Genomic DNA, 18,516 nt, shown 5'->3' on the forward strand with positions numbered 1-18,516 from the left:
CCAGGAAATACCATCACACAAAAACATCTACCACCAGGATCTGAAATCAACAGCTGAGCTACAACTGCCCCTTAATCAACAAGAGAAAAGCATATGAAAACTGAGCATATGGCTGAGAGTACGAAAGGGAACACGTCATGACTGGACAAGAGTCACAGGTAATCAAACAAGAATTATACATTTATTAAGTAACATGCAAACCACTTTTCCTTTTTGGTTTCAAAGCAAAAAACCTCAATGCCACAATCTCTAACTCCGTACAAATCAACATGAACAAATAGTAAGGGACAGGTACAAATGAGAATAGAGAAGGGGAACGAGAGAATTTTACAAACAAATCTCCAATAATTAATAAAATTCTTGATTCCTCTTTGCTTCAAATGATTTATGTTTAGGTCAACACTGGAGCCAAGAAATCCATCTACTTGGTTTGTGCAGTCCAAACAAATGCTCTTTTGGAACCTATCTAATCTCTGGTAACTTCTGCTCGTAATGAAAGCTCACAGCGTACTACTGATATTCTAAAACAAAAAAAACCCCAACTGACAATCTCAATGTGTAATCAAAAGAATGAATACTTTTATTTTGCAGTTATGCTCAGTTTGATAGTAGCAGAACACGTTAGGTCCTACTTTATTAAAAAGTCAGTAAAAACCAATGCTTTGAGACTGGTGCACTTAATACAGTCAATAACCGTAAGATAATTTGCAAATGATACAGTTAAGATGGAAGAAAATTTCACCTTCTAGTAAATCATAGGTAGTTTATTATCCATTCAGCTGTAAAAGAACTTTATATTAGCATAAAGCTAAGGTACTGAGGTATTTTTTTCTATAGCAGTTAATCCAGTCTAAGTTCTTGTTGATGCTTTCTATAGAATGATCAGAGGGGTTTTTAGCTTATTTTAAGCCTTTTATAAAGTGTTATAAAATAAAAATTTTGTAAAGTATTATAAAATCTCCAAAAACGTGCAGTTGTTTGATGTACTACTGCCTCAACCCTGTTCATGACTGTTCAGCTGCTGCAGTTCACCACTTCCACAAGAAAAAAGTGGTAGAATCAGATAGATACATGAACTTCTATGTTGGTTGTTATACCTAAAATTTCCCGTCCAGTCAGCAAAGTGGGTGGTGTTTATCTTCATCTGAAAGTAACAAGTGAAAAATACAGCCCTGGTAAGAGAGCACATTAGGGAGGTCGCTAAGTTTTCTTATTGTGTTACTTCCCTCTATAAACAACACTGTGAATTAAAGAGAAAGACTGATCTACATGGAAGCAGAAATACAATTATTTACACAACTCAATTAGTCACAGAGAAAAAAAAAAAAAGCCACCTACTCTATATCCATAATGGCTTACAGTTAATATCAATCATAAATTAAGTGCAGGTTTCGTATCAAATGTAAGAATTTGAGCAGTGACTATACCAATTGGTTAAAGCGTGAAAAGTAAATTATGATTCAGTGTTCCCTACAGTCCTACTTTAATTTTCAATAGTACCTAGAATAAAATTTACCACGTTAAGTTCCCAGTCTTTCTGATTCCAATACACTGCATTTTAGAGTTATCTGTCCAAATCTATCTGGATCTGTTCATGACATACATAGATTTTTTTTTTTCTTACTGTCACTGAGTAGTATTATTTTTTGCATTCTAATTACTAACTTTTAAACAGAAACTGAACTTAACAGTTGACCACAGGATCACAATTTATATTCACATCAGAAATGTCCAGACAAAGACATCAGGTGGAGCAGTGCAAGTTCACATTGATATTCAAATGTCCCTTGAACATCCAAAGTTTGTTGTGCCTCCCTGAGGCAACTGAGTATAGCAGATACCTCCTTTGTAATGCCAGAGACAGAAAACTGCAGTAACTCTACTAAAGGAAAGGCTCATGGCTTCGTAAGCAAAAGGTTTTGTGTGAAAGAAGTTTAAAAGGATCAACACTGCCAGCCCAGCAGTAGCTAGCTGAAATGAGACATGCTAATATCTGACTGTTTTACATCAAACACACAAATACAGCAAGTTGCAGGTATTATTTGGACACCAGCTACACATTTGATAGCAGCTTCATGCCTTTCCAGGTTCAATGTCAATCTTCTATCACCCTACTCACCCTTACAAATGATTTTTCAAAATCAGGAAAGTACTAAGGTTAAGTAATATTGCGCTTTAAGAAAACACAATAGTTTAGTGCCTGTTACAAGATTTTCAGAAGGCATCAAAAACAATCAAAAAAGGCAAATCTTGACTCAAGCAAGTGGAGTAGTTTATGTAATGATATGTTCAAACACCAAACAAGCACACAGTGTGTTGATTGACAGCAAAGTGCCAGGTGAGCACTGGCTGACCCTCTTGCACTGTTTTGCTAAGCTTCTACCTTCAACCACCTGCTCTGCTCCTTCCTCAGGGCTGATATTCATCTTAACAATACAGCACAAGTGTCTTGTTCCTAATGCCCTCCATGAGACGTTTGTCTCACCCTCACAGTGTATGTCCCTTCTGCTCCCTATGCCACAGATAATGTAATCACTACCAACTCAGCTTAAAAGCCAGAGCAGGAACTTCTCCAACTGGCATTTTGAGATCAGCCCAACCCAAGCTTGCTTGCTCACATACCGTGAATAACTTCCATCCATCTAGTGCAGCATGTGAAAAGCTTTCTGTCACTGGCCTGTAACACTTTGCTGCTGCTGTGACAGGACTCTTTGCACTCAAACAACTGGTCTGACCAGTCCTCCTCCTCCTCTCTGATTTACAGCTCACAATTAGTTTGACACTCTAACACACCTTCCCCGTGTCCCTGCCCCTATTCCACAGCTGAGGACACAGCCGGTTGTTTTCCCACAATGCAGCAACACAAACCAAAGCAAGTGGAAACGCAGCAATTGAAAATGTGGTGATGTGAGCAGCAGAGAATGAGGAACAGGAGCAGAGCTCAGCCAGACTAGCTTTGCAGATTAATGGGCCCTCGGGCCGCATTTTCACAAGCAAACAAAACATCTCCCTGTATATATACATCAGAATACAGACTGTACCCTTCAAAAGCAAAACTTTGCCTTTTTCTTAAAGATATACTGTTTTCTCTCATCAAAGATGTGTTCTTCAAAGATGCAATGCCCATATATACTTTTCCTCATTACTCACAAAACTAGAGTTTAAATCTGCATCAGCACATAGGATCTCCAAGTCCTAAAGTAAAATTTAAAATGGATAAGTAGTTAAACAGCAGCCACAGGACACACAACATTAAAGGCTGGTACTGGCAAGGGTTACAACCATTTATCATGCTACTTAAATTGAGATGTGCTTATCTGCTGAACTGCTGATAGCACAAGTGACTGGAATCAAAAGCAGGGAGCAGAGAGCCTGCCAATACATTAAGTGGGCAACACAACAGCTTTCTAAGACAGAAAGGTCTCACAGGTATGTAAGGGAATGCAAATACTCAGGAAATAGCAATTTTTTCATTCACTTCCTTTGTTACACAATATAAGCATCCTCTATTAATAGCTAACCAAATGATAAAAATAGCAACGAATGTGACAATCATTCATTTAAGGTCTTCAAGAAAGTATCTTATACAACATAAGTATTGATTAGCTTGGTAGAACATCAAAAATCTTGATACACGGTTCTATAAGATGCAAAAAAAACAAAAGAAGAAAAAATATTTCCTGTAGCCACCTTCAGCTGCAGTACAGAGAAGCTTATGCTTTAACAGTGAATTCTCAGTTCAGAGTCCATTCACTGGCACAGAGGAAAGCAGTTTCTGCAACAGTTAATCCTCCCCTTTCCTCTGCTGAAAAGTACATACACTCCTACTTTTCAGGAAAGCCATTGACACCCTCATCCTTACCTGCTCATCCACTGCACAGGTTGAAAATCCTTCTCCCCCCCCCTCCATTCCAGTACTGCTAATTCCCAGCCACTGAAAGGTAATTCATGATGAAAGCAATTCCCTGTATGCTTTCTACTGCCTGCACAGATCTAATTAGGAACACAACCTGTCCCAACTGTAGCCTGCTATCCTGTGAGTACAGGCACGTGCTGAGGATCTGGTACATTTTAATTCAATATTATGTCATTTCAAACTGCCTGACTTTTCAATTTTCCTATTCAATGCAAACATGATTCTTTTAAATCCCTCACTACAAAGGACTTCCCTATTAACTCTAACCTTTAATTTCACAAAATAGATAGTATGACCTAAAGTATCAACATTTAACTTGTAAATAGGCAAGGAGGAAATTACTTTGCTTCAGCCAATTTTAAAATAAATGCAAAAGGACATCTAAAGAAACATAACAAATTATAACTATAGGAAGCATTTGCTGAGGTGCAGCTGTCTAGAAGAACTCACTAACAACAAGGGGAAAAAATAAAGTGTGTGCCTTGTCACCTAGTAACTATTGCAGTGGGGCTCTTTTACAACAAAGAGATTAAAGAATGACAGAAGTGTGTGCCTGGGGTGGTTCTGTAAGCAAACAGATTGATGGTCATGGTCTTCAGAAATAAAAATTACTGCTTTAAAAGAAAAAAAAAAAGTATGCTACAAAGCTTAAAAATACTGCAGAGAGAGAGGCTTCATGGGTGTGTGCACACACAAAACCTTGGTCAACCCAGGGTTGAAAAGAAAGCGAAGAGCATTGAGATAAGTGACTCTGAGGCACAAAACCTTCTGGAAGGGGAGTAACAGGAAGTTAATACAGTAAATGCAGTTCACTGTACAGGAGACACATTCAACCACACATTACACAATATAATGGACAGTAGCAGTCAATTATGTCAGCTCCATTCAACAAGAAATGGGTTTGCATCATCTTTGGGTACGTGTTTTCCACTCATAGCTGTGTTCCTAACAGAGGCCTTGTAGCAGAGTCACAGATGAAGAGGGAATCATCTGCTCTCCAAACAAGTACACATACAATCCACAAAATCACAGAAAAACAGTTCTCACATCAGCTAAGACCATATGTGCTCTTCAGCTCTGGATATGTAAAACCCAGGTTTTTTAGGCTATGAAACAAGCTCATCTTTAAACAGAAGTACAAGGTAAATTTACAAAGCTTTCCTCTTTCCATTTCAGATCCGTCACAGCACTCAAACTTCCTTTCAGTAATAGACTAAAGTCTCAAAATTACTCAAAGCTGCAATACAGATAAGATGCATTTCAGAGAGCAGGTGTGGGACAAGGAGAGATGACGTACTCCATGGCTCATGGGCAGCTGACTCCAACAGTCAGGAGGGTCCTAAGTACCATGACGTGGCCAGGCAAGCAGCTCAGTGACAGGAAAACCTGGTGACGCTGACACAAGCAGTCCATGTTCACAGAAGTCCCTCCCACTCTTACACAGATGTCAACTCAGCACCCATAGGGTTCCTCTGTCGCTGCAGTGTGTGCTGTGAACTTGCTAAGGCAACACTGCACACCTCTAAACAAAGTCCACATGTTTACAGGAAAAACCTACTTAGATAATAAGGCCCTTGAAATTGCTTCAGAGCAATTCTCTTTATGTTGTAATTTGCGATCCTTACTTCCTCATTCTTTCTCAATAACTGGATCAATAACTCACAAAATTGCTGCTGTTACTCTTTATTTGGCTCTATAAGATGGCGCACTCTCAAGACAAGTTCCACTGGAAATTCATCATAAAAGTCTAAGCAAACACCCTTAAGCAGCAGTCTCTTCAAATGCTCTGTAATACTCACTAACCTTCCACATTGGTTCTGGTTTCCAAACTATGCAGTTCAGCTTTAGCATGCAGTGTCAATAACCAGAAGGGATAATGCCTGTTCTTCGGAGAGCTTCTTATAAAGATACCTATAAAAGAGGTTTACTCTTAAGATCCTCAGACTGTCCAATGAAAGCAAATCATTACTTCTTTTCCCTAGCACCAGACCAAAAAACTTGAGGTAGCACTACAAAAACTTCAAAATAATGAGCTGTGTATTCCAGGTGCTGTGTTACTGTTCTGTGTACCACATTCTTAATTATTTTACAAACACTTCTGCTCTTCTGCATCCTTCTCTCCAATTCAACCAAAAAAAATGCTTGTTTGATATATGGGTTTACAAAGATTTTTTTTTTGCTAGCAGATCCCAATATTGCAGGAACAAGAGAGGAAAAAACAGCTTCATTTTGATACTGGAGGTGCCAGAAACAGACATTTATGAATCACTACAGTTCTGGCAAAACTGAATTTAGGAAAGTAGACATACAGCTTGCCTTCACATCTAGAGAGTTGTGGGTTTTATCTCTGCATAGCCCAGTGTTAGATGAACAGAAAGTTCTACACCCCAGTTAAACCACTTAGAAATGTAATGCTTTCCCAATGATTGCCCTGTTTGTTCACCTCCAGTTCTTCAGACAGCAAAGTAGAGCACTGAAGCATCTGAAGCTGGAGCTGGTCTAAACAGATACCAGAAACTGTTTATTTCATTACTCTGGCTTTTCAACAGCTCTCCAGTCATCAAGAAGCCTGTTCATTGATATGTTACATCTGAAAACAGAAATACTTTTAACTCAGTTGCATAACCTTTCAAAGCTGATATAATAATAATAATAATAATAAAAGCCAATACACAAACACCAAAAGGCTACTAAAAAAGTCCAAACTAACAGCTAAATCTAGAGCTGGGAGGTGTGGACAACAGACTTTTTTTAAAAGGAAAAGCATTATCCTCATAAAATTATAACTGGCAAAGAAAACACTGTCTTCTTTTCTTTATCACCCAACAGCAGATTGAAATGCAGTCATTAATTTCCAAGAGGATGTTACATGCATTTTACGTCTATTTTGAAGATTCCCACTTACAAGATTTATTTTTACATGCAGCTCATTGCACTCAATGAAGCATCTCTATGTACTACTGCTCATGAAGCAAAGACAAATACATAACTTTAACAAAACCACAGTTATCATTTATACTACAACAATCTGTTGCTTCTTTCCCCAAACACTGCAGCATAGACTAAAGGCTGTGCTAAGGACAATTTTTTTTATACTGCCTTCCATTTCCACTCATGATCTATGAAGTGAAGTGACATATGACTGAAATTTCAATGGTCATAAGAGTGTTTTTGATGGAGCTCAGATGCTCATCAGAAGACCCCAACAAAAGCAAAAACTGCACATCAGCAGCATTTGAACAGTTTGGTTACAAATCCACTTCCCTCTTGAAAGTTCCTGGGCAACAAAAGACAAAGTACAAATGATTTAGCCAGTTTTCAATTGCAAAGTCGAGTTAACATGAGATGCAATATAACCCAGTGTAACACAGGAAATGGACTTCATTTCGAAGAGTTAATCAGTATTTATTGGCTGAAGAACACTGAAGAGAATAATAATGATTTTTAGAGTTTTCTTGAAAGGCACACACATATGAAGCTATCAGCAACCAAAATAAGACTTTAGGAAGCTACATGTAAAAAAGCCTTGCAAATGCCATAGCATTTATTATAATGACCATAATTTGTCTGAACAGTTTGTTCCACAATGGACTGTTCCTCTCCTTTAGATATCACACTACAATATATTTTATTAGAAACAATCTTAGATGAATCACTACAGAATAATAAACTACTATTATCTTTAAACACATTATCCTAAGACAGAGACATTAAAGTAACCATTAACCACCAGAAAACTGTTAGAATCAGTTGCCACTTCAATTTAGGTTTAATTCCAACCTACTATACTCAGATAAGAAATGCAGCTGTAGGACAGCTTACATGCCACCATATATATAATGACAACCCAAAAAATCTGCTAAAGAATAATTCTGGGGTACAAAAATGTTTCTATCTTCTTATAGCGGGGTTGTTCCATTGTAAAACCCAAGATGCCTCTCTTCAAAAGCTTTTCACATCTTTACTAGATAATAATCATTATTCAAGCTTTCCCAAGTCAGTGCCAACCTGTCACTGCACTAGAACTCTTGCTAAGAATTTTCCATGACAGTAAGACTAAAAATAAAATTGAAGAGACTTTTTCAGTTTGTTTATCTTACTGTAATCCTGATAATACTTTCACCTAAACTAATCTGAACAGAGTGAACACACCTTTTTACTTCACTTGTTGGGTGAGGTTTTTGGTTTCTTTTTCTGAAGCCGCTTTTTCCTTAACTACTGTCTACTGCTCAACACATTGCAAAACAAACTGCACTGGCAAAACAGACTTAACTGTTATTCCCAGTTAATACCCAACTTAACCTGTATTTTGCATGGTATCTTTCAAAAGAACTCTGACAAAAATTACTTTCCCAGACTAAGCATTATGTCACCAGCAATACTGCAGAAGAGAAAAACTGAAACCCTAGAGATAATTCTATTTGCGACTGAAGTTTATAACAGGAAAAAAAAAAAAAGATTATTTAACTAAAGAAGTTCTATTCCACACAACAAGATAAGAAACGCAGCTCTACTGCACAGCAGTTCTGTAGAGGGACAAACCAAAGGTTTCAACTAAATCAAAAGGGACTGGGATAGAAAGGTCCACAAAATCAGATATTTCACATAATCTAGTGTGAGATGAATTTCAAAAAAATCCTTCTGGCTTCAGGTTCTAACATTTGGTTACAACTCTGCACATAACATTAATCAGAGCAGCAAGCCACTCAAATTAGAAGTGATGAAACACAATAAAAGGAGATGAACTGGACTGAAAAGCATCATGCCATCTAAGAATTCTTAAGCTTAAGAAGAGATGCAGTTGATCACCACAGCTGGTGTTTCAAACAAAACAAAGGGTGATCATGAGGTCTCAAAACACTCACGGTCTTCCTGTATTCCTGCATTCACAGAGAGCATACATAGGAAAAAAAGAAACACACCTGAGTCCCACCTACACCAGCTCTCCCGACATTAATTCACGTTTGTCCAAGATCAAACAGACGATACTGTTGTAATTCAGACTGAAGATTACTGGGGTATTGGTGAGAAGGAAGATGCAATGTAACATGGTTCCATCCACACAGAAACACTCGAGGACTGCAATACAGACAGCACAGCTGTGACTCGCAGTACAAGTGGAAAAGCTGGCTGTGCACTGGGACATCAAGTCCTCCAGCCCAGCATAACTTGACACAGCTCCTGACTCAGCTCACACAAAGACTTGCTTTGATGCACATGCTTGAAGGGAAGGGAGTGGAGCAGTGCATGTACACAGTGGGTACTCTCAGGATTTCCTTGCTTTTATCAGTTTAATACTTAATTACTTTCTCAGTTTTTTAATCTTACTTTATTAAGCACCAACTGCACAGCCTCATGCCAGCACCAAGGTGCAAAGCTCAGCATTTCTATCAATTCTTTGAATGTGGGACAAGTACTTTAGAAGAAAAGGTTTACTCAAACTTTATCCTTGCTTACATCACAAGTTTGATAGTTGAACAATAGCATATGATTCCTTCAGGGCACCACCAGGTTTTCCACCAACCTCGTGCAAGTGTTAATAATATGGTCATATTAACTCCATGTCTGGAGTCAAGTAACAGCACCACTCCAAAATAAAGTCCATCAGTTAAGGTTTAACAAGTGAGGCTGGATTTGTTCCCATCTCAAGCCACGGGGTACACTTTGAGAGTGTTATTTTTTGTCATACTAGTCCGAAGGTTGGAAGCTCATCTATCAGGGGAAAACAACATTCTAGCAACAGCATCCTTTCACTGTAGACTTCATAAGACTTGGATACTTAAGGGTTTATGTACAGACTTGCAACCTTCTGTGTCTTCAGCACAGAACAACTCTCAAGAAAATGAGTCTCCACTTCAGCAATCAAAGCAATGCCAGCAACGGCAGGACTCTAACCTTTCAGATTTCAGCATCATCCTTACAGCTTTGCTTACAACGGGGCCAGTAGCAGCCAGGGCACTCATTATTACTACTGCCCTGTTCACATGCACATTCTGACACTGATAACATCACCTGTGCAAAGAAGAATGGCTTAAGGGAGGATAAAAAAAATCAAATTTACGACTGAGCGCACATTCTATGACAGGTCTTCTATAACAAAGCCATAACTCTTGTTCACACTACAGAAGTTGGAGCCCTGGCAGACCTTCTCACAAACCTGTAGTGTTATGGCATTGTACGATACAGATTTTAGCATATTTGGCATTGGAGATGACAGCACGTTTGCTTTAAATGGCTTTTTTCACACGTTGTTTCCAGAACATGGGTTGTAAAATTCCAACCATGGCATTACTGTCTGCATGATCACTGTATACTGGAAAACTCCACTCAGGGGGACGGTTAAGGCTCTACTCTTTTCAAACTGATTCTTCTAGAGAGTTTCTCCAATATCCCTGGAAACAAATGAGTAAAAAACTTCAGTCCTTTAAGGATGTGAACAAGTCAACTGTAAGTCTACAGAAGACTGCCTTCTGTTACTTAATATGAGGTATTATTATATACAATATTATCACAGTAAAAAAAAAAATCAACCAGTATTCCATGTACTTCTTGAAATTAGGGTCATGATTTTGTCCCCTATTATGACATCAATTTGTTTCTGATGCTTTTTTTTTCACCCTCAATCTGATCCAGCAGGGTCTTGGTCTATGACTTGAAGATAAGAATTATCCATAAGGCTTTCCAATATTGTTTTCAGCAATAGGAAAATCAGTTCAGAACAAGCCAGCCCAGAACTAAGTATAGGATACTGCCTCCTGGAAACCACACATCAGCAAAACTTGCAGACTACTGATTCAACATGCCTAATAACACTATAAAAATAAAAAAAACCACCTGCCTTCCTATTTTTCATAGCTCTTTAAAAAGCCAGCTTCGGGAAATCCAATATTAGCCTTGGGTAGTGTTAAGCAACACAGCTGCTAACTATGACCTAAAAAAACACTCTCTGTATTTGATTCTTCAGTCCTTTTCTCAACACTTTGAAACACTGAAACTCACAAAGTGAACAAACATCTGTCAACAACCCCAAATTAAGTCTTATAAAATGATAGAATAATACTGTTTTAAAGCCAAGACAAGAATAGATGATGGAAGATTTTCAGAAAAAGGAGGACTCAAAGGCAATACAGAACTAGGTTTGGGGGTTTTTTTCATAAAATGTCATTTCAAATGTTATCTTACCATCTCTTGAAACATCTTCACTTTCAGTTTCCATATTTCTAGAACTTAACCATCTCCTCCGTAAAGTCAATGGCAACACAGGCATTCATAGCCACTAGTGATTACATTTCCTTGCAGATAGAGAAAAGCAGCTGTGGCTCATGCTGTTACAACAATTTCCTTATACAACAAAACATTCTGAGACACTGGCCACATGTGAGGTTTTACTGTATTCTGCTTGCAACATTTTGACTTCTGTAAAGCAGTTTTACAAGAAGGTAAAGCAAACCAACACTAAAGCTGGAATGCCATACTTCTAATCTTACACACAGGTTTCAAATTCACAAGAAATCCTCTGCTGGTCTGCACAGAGTCTCACTGGCAGTATACGCATATCAGACTCACCTGTGCAGACTGTTTTCCAGGATAAGAGCCAAAATCCGCAAGCCTACATCATAATCAACTCGCTGAAGTCCTTCTTTCAAACCTAGAAGGGCAAGCAGCTTTTGCAAATACCATCTGCAAAAGCCAGGACACGCACTGTACCGCAGCACCGCAGCCGAGTCTAAAAAATAACCTTCATACTGGCTTTACAGTTACTGGGGTTTGTTACCTAATTATTTAACCATACAGCGAAATCAAGACGCAGCCAAACGAAACAGGACAACCTAATTAACACCGTGGAGAAGAAAGCTGTCAAGAAACAAAGAGATTGCGAGCCAGCACCAGAGCCAGCGCTGCCCGCCCGGAGGTCCTGGCTGAGAAGGGGCTGTCAAGGCAGGACTGCACCCCCCGGCCACCGTGTCACCGCGCTCCCACCTCCCTGTGCCTCACCCACGGACCTGTGGCCAGCCCAGTGCCCCCACCCGCACGGGGAGATGCCCCGCCGCGGCCACCCGGGGGAAGTCTGTCAGTCTGTCTGTCAGTCTGTCAGTCTGTCTGTCTGTCTGTCTGTCTGCCTCCCTCTCTCCTCCCCCCGCCCCCGCGGCCACGTCCCCCCCGGGTTTATCGTCCGCCGACAGCGAAGCGGATCACTGCCGCGCCGCCCCCTCCCCGACCCCGCCGGGCAGGGCCGTCCCGTCCCGTCCCGTCCCGTCCCGTCCTGTCCCGTCCCCCAAGCCCCGGCGCCCTCGGCCGCGGGTGCCCCGCGCCGCCCCCTCGGGGAGCCCGGCAGCGCCCGCGGGGCTGGGGGGCACTGCCACCGAGTACCCACACACACACATACGTACACACACATACACATACACATACACATACACATACACATACACACCCCCGCCCGCCTTTCCCCCGGCGCGGCCCCTCACCCGCTCGCTACGCGGCCGGCAGGGTGAACAACAGCCCCGCCATGGCGGCGCACAGCTCTCCGCTGCCGATCCCCGCCGGCCGCCCCGGCCCGGCGCGCTGACACATCAACAAAGATGGCGGCGGCAGCGGGCGGGGCCCGGCCCGGCAGCGGGGGCGGGACCGGGGGGAATCGGCGGGGCCCTGGGGCGGGAGCGGCCGGGCGGCCCCCGGGGGTCCGGGACCAGCGGCGCCCCGAAAGGCTGCGATCCGCTGTGATCCAGGGGCACGAAACGACACGTTCGCTGACGGTGCTAACAGCTCCAAGAGGCTGGTCCTACAGGATATAGGAGATGGTCTTAAGCTGCGCCAGGGGAGGTTCAGGTTGGACATCAGGAAGAATTTCCACACAGAAAGGGGGATTAGACATTGGAATGGACTGCTCAGGGAGGCAGTGGAGTCACTGTCTCTGGAGGTGTTCAAGGAAAGACTGGACGTGGCGCTTGGTGCCATGGTCTGGTTGACGTGGTGGTGTTCGGTCACAGGTCGGACTCGATGATCTCAGAGGTCTTTTCCAACAGAATATGGGATTTCACACAGTAGAGAATTTAGAGCATGTGACTGAAAATTATTTCAATCTGTAGTTCTTTTTCCCCCCTCTTCTTATTTAAACATGCACCTTTCTGGGCAAGGGATCTCATGTCAAGCATTCCATGGTGGTACCGAAGATCCAGAGCCCTGAGGAGCCCTCCTGCCGTACAGGAGGGACTCTTCACCTCAAGAGTTTTCAGAGAGATGGTCACAAAGACGCCTCTCCTTTTTGCAAGATCAGTGCACAAGTAAGGACTAATAGAATCTCTTCACCCTTAAGTAAACAGCACCTCATTCTCCAGAACCAACCCCTACACGACATCAAAACCCTCTGCACCTACGTGCCACTAAGAGTCAGTCCAGTGATGTTAATAAACGGAGTCCAGCTTCACTTAACACCTGCTGGGACTTCGTTCCTTATTCTGACTGGATTTAAAAAAAAAAAAAAAAAAAAAAGTGAAAAATTTGTTAGGCATCAAAAACTGCATTTCAGAGATGGGAGCAGCAATTTTTCAGTGGCACACAAAGCTTTTTGGAATCTAGAGCAAGGCATAAATGCCATTCTATTTAATACAAAATAAATTGAAAAAAATACCTTAGCAGACAAGCTGTTAAGTGAAAGTAGTTGTATTTACTAAAGCAGCTCAGTTAAAATAAGCACTGGCATCTCTCCTGCAGTAAGTTCTTAATCATAACAATAGAAAAGCAAGTTAAAATCATTGAATAATTCAGGTTGGAAAGGACCTCAGAAACGTATCTAGTACAATCCCCTACTCATAGCAAGCCTAACTTTGATGTTAGATCAGAGTGTTCCTTTATTTTGGCTAATTTATTTTTATATACATAAAAAACCATGCACATACCTGCAAATATGAAATCATCACACAACAGTAATGATTTTTTCAGTTCCTACTGTGGATGACCTTGAAAACAGAATGTGCTGCATAACTTTACTTGCAAACATTAATTAGGAGACTTATTTTATAGCAAGTTATTTTTCTCCATATTCTTTCTAGGTATTTGGAATTTCAGAGCTGCAAATGCAGATTTTAGGGTCCTAGAAAATGCTCCCTTGAAACCTGTCATTTAACGCCAGCCAGCAACTCAACCCCACACAGCTGCTGGCTCGTGTCCCTCCCCAGCAGGATGGGGGAGAGAACTGGAAGACTCAAACTCGTGGGTTGAGATAAAGACAGTTTAATGTGACAGAAAATAAAATAATAATTATATTAATAATAATGATGATAAAAGAATTAGAATGTACAAAACCAGTGATGCACAATGCACTTGCTTACCACTCGCTGATCAATGCCCAGAGAGTTCCCAAATAGCAGACCCTGGTCAGCTTTTCCCTCTGTTTCTGTACTGAGGATGACACCATTTGGTGTGGAATATCCCTTTGGCCAGCTGGGGTCAGCTGTCCAAGCCGTCTCCCTCCCAGCTTCTTGTTCCCTCCAGCCTTCTTGCTGGCAGGGCAAGAGAATTTGAAAAGTCCTTGACGTAGTGTAAACACTACTTAGAAACAACTAAAAACGTTAGTTTGTTATCAACATTATTTTCGTTAGAAATCCAAAACACAGCTCTGTACCAGCTACTGGGAAGAAAATTAACTCTATCCCAGCCAAAACCTTTTTACAGATCCTTAAAAAGAACAGTGGGATTTTAGAGAAAATCAATCTGCAAACTGTTCGGTGCTATCATAACTGTAATTTTTATTTTGGGAAAGATAATACTCCTTCAGGTAACTAAACAAAGTCCTACCATCACTTCTAAAGCCGTGAAGGAGTCAGTCATATGCAGGCTTATGTCTTTAAAAGCATTATTAAGTTTAGATCATAAATGAAAGTAGGTTGCAGAGAGTACTCGTGCCCTCAGCTTTAACCTCCAAATACCATTTTAAAGGCAAATGTCTATCCCTTGCTTTGCTCATAATATGCTGTGCATTCCATCTCATTAAAAAATACAAAAAAGATCAGGTGTGGAATAGGGATAAGTAAAAATTGTCCCTTTCCAGAAAGCAGTCATTTCAGTCCCCAAATGCTTCTTATTTCGTCTTCTAGTTATTGAAAGGCAACTTCAGAGACATCAATGTATTCTGGCCCCCGTCCTTCTAAGATCTGCGCTTCTGCCTTGCTGAACACTTTGTCTGTAGTCTCACTGATGCTAATTGTGTGTGGTTTAGTGTGTTCCACCAGACCTGGCAGAATTTCAGATGATTTTTACCTTTTATTCTGGACTTTTTTTTTTTCAGCAGGATTGAAATCAGGTTAAGAAAATAGAGCCTGGTTAGTGGAGTTCTTCTTTAAAGGCAGGAGAAAAGGGGTTTTTTTGTACTCAGCTAGACTCCTCATAGCTCTAGTACCAGAACTGATGTTGACAGTTCTGACTCCTGTAATACCTGTGCTTAGGTCACATTTTCATCTAAAGAGTATCTTATCCCCAGGAGGCAGCCACAGATACTTAGGAAATTATAATGACATGTCACAGTGAGAGCCCTTCCCCAAACTGCTTGCATTCATATTAAATAAGAATGAATTACTGTACCTCTTAATTAACCAGTCATAGCTGTCATTTGCCATGTACAAATGCTGAGGAAAACAATTCCTGAGTGAGAGAACTAACCATCTGAAAGACAGACAGTCCTACACAAAGACTTCTATTCTACTCTAGACAAGCTCTGCATTGCAGAGGCAGAAGCTGAATTTGGCCCACATATTCAAAAGGTTGTAGTTCTAACTTTTGGCTCATGCTTTGTTATGTAAGAAAAAGAAAAGTAAGTGTTCATGTAATTGCTCAGTGTCCAGTTTGTCAATTATACAGAGCATTTGTATAGCTTTGCTTGCTGAAAGTGCTTACAAACACGTTTTCTTCTTCAGCTAAAGAAGTGTTTGCAACTCCACTTTAAGGGAAAACAATGAGGTGGCTGAAACAGCAGATGAAGAGCCATATCTGGCACTGCCAAGGAGGAGTTGGGAGCACAGTCCAGCTTGTCCAACTCCCATCTTCTATATTTGTCAGAACACTGGTCTGTTATACTGTAATTACTGATGGCTGACTCGATTCCTACATTTCACATCATGTCAAGATTACATGAAGAGTTATTATTTTCTTCATTAGGAATGGCTTTCATTGTCTAACCATTTTATTCTGAGCAAGCACAGTTTGCCAGGGGTTGTCAGGGAGCCCCATCCACAAAGCCCCAGGAACCCCATCTTCCCTCTCTGTGTCAGGTAAGGACTGCACCTCTGCTGAAGCTGCTTGCCACCACTGTTGTGTCTGATCTATGCATGGTAAATCCTAAGCGTGACTGTGATCACTCAAGTGCTCTAAGTTATAACTGGAAAAAACTATTTTCACTATATGTTGCGTGGGCTGTCCTTTGTTCAGCATGTAGCCCAGTGGTGTCCCAGCTAATTCCTAGGCACTTAGATCCTACAGCTAATGACACACTGGCACAGTTATTACAGAACCTAAGTGTAGGATAGCCTGAAGCTCTTGCTAACAATTGCAGGCAAGCTACATCAACATCCTGCAGCTCCTGTGATGTTGCTCCTGATCAGGCTCCATGCTAACAGTACTGTGCTCAGTTACCTCTGACACTCACTTATATTTCACTTTGGAAGGGAGAGCTACCCTGCAGGAAGACATGGATAGGCTGGAGGAATGGGCTAACAAGAACCTTATGAAATTCAACAAGGTCAAGTGTAAGGTCTTGCACCTGGGACAACATAAACCAGGATGCTGCTGTGGCAAAGAAACCCAACAGGATGCTGGGCTACATGAACGAGGACATCACCAGCACAGATAGAGAAGTACATGTCCCACTCAGTGTTTGCCAGGCTACACATGGAATACTGTGTTCAGTTTTGGTCCCTGCTGTACAAAAGAGAGGTGGACAGGCTGGAGAGGGGAAAGAGAAAGGCCACAAAGATGATCAAAGGTCTGAGAAGCTTGCTATAGCTGAGAGAAGTGGTTTCTTCTGCCATCAGAAAAGAAGGCTCAGGGGAGACCTTATCCATGTTCCAGTATTTAAAGGGTGGCTACAAAGAAGATGGAGACTCAAGGAGTCCTATGGAAAAGACAAAGGGTAATGGATACAAGCCACTTGTGAGGAGATTCCAATTAGATACAAGAGTAAAATATTTCACAATAAGAATAATCAGCCATTGGAATAATCTCCCCAGGGAAGTGGTAGATTCCCCAACGCTGGACAATTTTAATATTCACCTGGACAGGCCATCTTGTCTAGTGTGTGCTTTTGCCACTAGATGACCAGATGATCCTTGTATTCTGGTATTCATAGTATACCTGACCTGGCATTCTACCGTTCTATTATTTTTTTCCATTGCTGCAGCCAGACCTGTTATTTTTTCTTTTTAGAATGAATTTTACTGCTGTCATTTCCTGCCCTTTCTTGTTGCACTATCCTGAGGCATGGAAAGTTCCAAATGACTGACGCTTAAAAAACAAAACCAAAACATTTGCCTTAACTGCAAGAAAACTTTGTGCTTATTCACATGCTGATAAAGTTCTGCCTCCAGTGGGATTCTTGACTTGCCTTTTCATCGTAATCTGTCAATATACTTCCAGAACAGTTTATAGTGTTAATTAGTGTAATTTCAAAAGACTGTTGTGACTGGCAGCACTGTTTGATTCAGCAGGCACTGGGGATTCTTCTTCTTCTTCTTTTTTTTTTGAGAGAAAGAGAAGGGGAGAAAGAGAGAGGTCTGAATGACAGAGTTCTTCTTAGGCATGAGGATTGTTGGGCTGACCTTAGGGACAGAGGAACAAGGTGCAGGGAGGCAATGAAGGCTGTATGATCATGATTACCCTGTTTCCCAGCAACCTCCCAATGTACAACTGTGCCTACTCTGATATGCAATGCTGGGCAATTTGGCAGACGGATTTCCTGAAATCCCACATAATCCCACCTAATTTCACCTCTTGCCTTCAGAGCAGCCTCTGATACAGTCAGCTTCTGCTCAGGTTGCAGCTGAGGGCTGGTAGTTCATTGGAGCCCAGAAGAGTCTCTCCTCTGGCTTTGGTAGGTGGTATCTAAACCACCTAGAGAAAACTTAGCAGCCCTTAGATGTGTTCCGCACTTTGAGAATGCTTAGAACAATAGTTTGGCAGACAGGATCCTAGACTTAAACACAGAAGATTTAGACTGAAATGCTGTCATAGCCAGACTCTAAATGTCTTTAAGGCAGAATAGCTGTGCCTCAGTTACTTCTCTGTGAACAGAGATAATTATTCCCTGATGTACAGAACATGTAAGAATAAAATCCATCACTGATTTTATACACTTTAATAATAAGTACAACAATGTAGGCACTAAAATAGACCAGACTAATTTATTTTTGTTGAAAGTTTAATTGCACAGCACTGGGAACACCTGAGATCATATCTGAGTAGTAGCATAACTGCAGCAGTCTTGAGGATGAAGTATGTTTTCCTGTGTAGATAGAAATATGAGAGTGAGAAACAAAAGTTAAAAGAAGAAAAGAGGAAAATACTTGTATAGGAAAGAAAGGAGAAAGGAGAAAGGACAAATGAAAGCAAGG

General features: G+C 41.0%; 1 protein-coding gene across 2 annotated transcripts in view; it reads right to left on the bottom strand.

Annotated features, from left to right (window-relative positions):
• Positions 1–12,503, bottom strand: part of CCDC186 (coiled-coil domain containing 186) — a 36,235-nt gene extending 23,732 nt beyond the window's left edge. Inside the window, exons 1-2 of one of the 2 annotated variants that reach the window (XM_027647910.1) lie at positions 12,385–12,498; positions 11,483–11,564 (exon numbers count right to left, since the gene is read on the bottom strand). The gene's annotated coding sequence lies outside the window, so the exon portion shown is untranslated. Of the gene's footprint in view, positions 1–11,482; positions 11,565–12,384 lie in introns of both variants that reach the window. The other variant, XM_027647909.1, reaches the window with a different exon arrangement.
• Positions 12,504–18,516: the final 6,013 nt, after the last annotated feature.

The sequence above is a fragment of the Corapipo altera genome, unplaced genomic scaffold, assembly GCF_003945725.1.
Source record: "Corapipo altera isolate COAL_440 unplaced genomic scaffold, ASM394572v1 56, whole genome shotgun sequence".
Lineage (NCBI taxonomy): Eukaryota > Metazoa > Chordata > Aves > Passeriformes > Pipridae > Corapipo > Corapipo altera.